The sequence below is a fragment of the Mustela nigripes genome, chromosome 4 (genome assembly GCF_022355385.1).
Source record: "Mustela nigripes isolate SB6536 chromosome 4, MUSNIG.SB6536, whole genome shotgun sequence".
Classification (NCBI taxonomy): Eukaryota; Metazoa; Chordata; class Mammalia; order Carnivora; family Mustelidae; genus Mustela; species Mustela nigripes.
This window is the reverse complement of record NC_081560.1, coordinates 182982480-182986118: the sequence shown is the minus strand read 5'-3', so window position 1 is coordinate 182986118 and position 3639 is coordinate 182982480.

Below are 3639 nucleotides of genomic sequence, written 5' to 3'. Positions count from 1 at the left end.
TATAGGGGTGCCTCTGGCAGGAGACCAGGGTTGCCTCAGGGCAGAGACCATGTCTTAATGATCTCTGTAGTCCCAGGCCCTAGAGAAAGGAAGGTCAAGAAACAGTGGCTTGTTCCTAGGAGGCTGGTACCCTTCCAGAAAAGGCAGGTATGCCTGCGGGATTTGGGAAGGGAAGACAGCATAAAGCAGGCAAGCTCCAGCCCTCGAAAGGGCACTGAGACTGAAGGACAGCCTGACAGGAAGTCAGTGGGACAGACTGGGCATAAGCAAGGTGTGCAGCTACCCAGGACTCACTCCTGGTGATTTAATCCCAAGCCCCCAGGCTTACCTCCAGATGCTGAGCCCACATAGCACCTGTGGAAATGGACTCAGGAACCTGGGAGAAAGGAGCCCTTGGCCAGGGCAACAGTGGGCCCAACTATGACAGACTAGGGACTGCCATGTCCTGGCCTGGCCTGGAGCACCATCTTGAACACAGCCATAAAGCCTGTCCCTCACGGCTGCTGCCCCCTTTCCAGTGGGGCACTTGGATCTGGCCAGGAAGCTGGTCAGAGGAGGCCAGCAATTCTCATTGTGTTTCCTGCCGCAGGATTCCTTTTCTCTGATTTCTTTCTTGTCTTTCACGTAAGTGAACCAAATGTCAACCATCAGAGCTCTGCATCTAGGAGGGCAAACCAACGGCATTACTCAGAAATCTCAGGCTCTGCAGCAACAGGTTTTTAACTATTTGGGCTCTTTGTTGTAGAGATGATTAACATTCGTTAGAAAATCTGCTTTCACAAGTACCTAAATGATCACATCTCTGTGATTTAAGCTTTTTGACCCATGATGCTGTAGTAAGGGGATTCTGTTGGTGCCAAAAAGATCTGAGCTCAAATCTATGGCTTGTTGGCTAGGTAACTTCAAGCCACTCACTCTAGTGTTCTGAACTTTGGTTTCCTCATCCGCCAAGTGATCCCTCTGCTGCACAGAGATCATGAGGCTGGGGCTTAGTGCCCAGGAGCTGTCGTGATAGCGACTTACCGGAACACTGGAGAAGGTAGGCGCCCCCCTTTCCCCGGCCCTATTCCAGGATTCATCATCTTTATTTTCTAACAACAAACAGGCTTTTCTCTGGAAGCTCTCCTGGTTATCCTGAAATGCCCTCCCCCACTTCATTCTGGTGCCCACACACTGCCCGCCAGACTGTTTGTTTTGGATGCAGGAGGCCAGCCAGGGAGTGGCAGGCCTGCCCATGCAGTTCCTTGAAACAAAAGTTGCTCCCTGAGTCACTGCCGCGAGAAGCTATCCTACCCAAGCAAGCACCCACACGGGCATGTCAGAGGTAGGATGCCCTGTGAGCAGGACTGTTGTTGGGTAGAGTGGGTGCACAGGCAGAGTGATAGGGGAGAGACGGCTGGTAAGTCAGGCACAAAGTGTACGCTTGATCAGGGGAGAAATGGAAAAAGGAGTATTGAAGGCTTTCAAATAAGAGAGAGCAGATCAGATTTGTGGGTTAGGAAAGTCTTTCTGGACTTTCAGGAAGGGAACTCATTCCGCCAGCCGTCCCCACCATATTCCAGCCTCTTTTCCTTCCTTTGCCTATCTCAAATTTTCTGCGCTAGCCAAACTCCTAGACACACTTTCTGTACCTTTGTCCCACTGAAGTGCTCTCCACCTGGTGACATTTTCCCTATGTTCAAGGCCTGGCTTGATTATTCACCCTCCAGAAATCCTTCTCTGTCCCCCAACACGTGTTCATTGCTCCCTTCCCAGAACCCAGGGTTCTCTCCTAAATAAACAGTGGCCACTGCCACTCAGAACTTGCTGCCCTGTGTGGTTAACTCTCAGAGCACATAGGCTATAGAAAGAACAGAACTTCTGCAGTGAAAGAACCCAAGTTCAAGTTCAGATTCTGTCCTTAGCAACTTGTGGTCTTTAGCGTCTCACTCAACCTCGCCAAGACACACTTTGCTCATTTGCACCATGGAGCAATGTGACGCATCTCCTAGGCTCGTGGCGGGTGTGAAAGGAATGTAAAGATATTCTGTAAACAGTGACAGCAAAGATAAGCTGGAAAAGGTAGGGGCTGCTGAGACGAGAAGACCTGGGGTGAGACCTGAGCTCCATCTCTAACTTGTTGACTCTCTCTAGACAGGTCACCCAGTCCTTCCGGGCTTACTCTGCCTTTCTGTATGTGGTGAGCTTAGTACCTGCCTCTGGGATTAATGTGAAGATCAAGTATGTTAAGAGATTGGCACCGTGCTAGCGCATAGTAGCCTGGCACCGGGTTTTAACGCCCTGCCGAAGTAGGACAGTAGTTCGGACCGGGGAGTACATACATGTCTGTTGATTGCCTGGTTAATTTCATTCCTGACCCACCAAGTGACACAGTGGGTGGGTGGATGGGTGGAGGGACGGAGGGACGGAGGGACAGACGGGCGGGTCAGTAGAGGGTGGATGAGTGGGTTAGTGGACAGATGAATGGGGGAGTAAATGAGTGAATCAATGAGCGGACCACCCATCGGATAAAAGAATAAAATCAAATGAAAGTCTGAGTGCATGAACAATGACTGGAGTAAGCAAATCACGAGTGAATCATGAGGGACATGGTGGCAAATGACTGTTATCCTTTGGCCCAGAGGCCCACCTCGTCCCCCTGGCCTCTGGGGTAGGAGTAAAGTGCTAGTTACTTTGAAGGCCCTCCCTTAGCAGCAGCCGGGTGCCCCTGCCCCATAATCTGCTTCTGAGAGAAGCAGAATCCGGCTTCTGGGAAAGAGCATCTGGGCCTATCTTGGTGACAAGGATGAATGCATCTGGGACTCCATGGACGCGGGACGGTCCCACTCTGAGCCACCAGTGGGCAAGCTCAGGCCAGACGCTCTCCCAGTCCGGTGTGGGGCTGTATCCTCAGCAGTCCCCGCCTCCTGTCTCGGAAAGGCAGCATTGTCGGCCTTCCTAGAGAAGAGGCAAGTGAGGGGAGTGGATTAGAAGCCCAAAAAGAGGGGATCTGGAGAGGGGTGGGGGCACGGCCCCTACCCTGCATATCGTGAGCCTGGGGGTCAGGAGATGGCTCTGTCAGTCACGGCATCGCCCACGGGACAAGGAACAAAGATACGTCTGCAAAGGCCCACTGACTGAGGAACCATTCACAGTCGTGCCCGCTTCTTACAGTCAGGCTCCGAGGCAGCCAGGCAGTGCTTGCCTCTGTCAAGCCATTTACAGAGAAAGAGCCCCAGATAGGCAAAGAGTCTTGCCCAGGGTATGAGAGTGAAGCAGCAGAGCATGAAAAAACCCAGAGTCTCTCAATACTTCCCACCCTTTTCTATAGGGCTCTCAGTGTAAAGCCAAGACCCACTTGCAGTTAAATTAAAAGTCTCATTAACATCTTGCAAAAATCAGTCTGGCCTGCCAGCTGGCCGGTTACCTACTACTGCTTAATTCCCCACTCAAGACCTTTTGGCATCTAGCCTCTTACCACTTCTTTAAGGCAATGAAAATGCCATAGATTTTTAATCCCCTCTTTTGCTAATGGACACACAGGTAAGCGGGCCAAAGTGAACAACCCATGTGGGCCGGACCCTGTTTTGGATCCAGTTTTAGAGCCTGTTTTGTGCATATTGTCTCATTTAGAGCTGACAACAGCCCAGTCCGGTATTT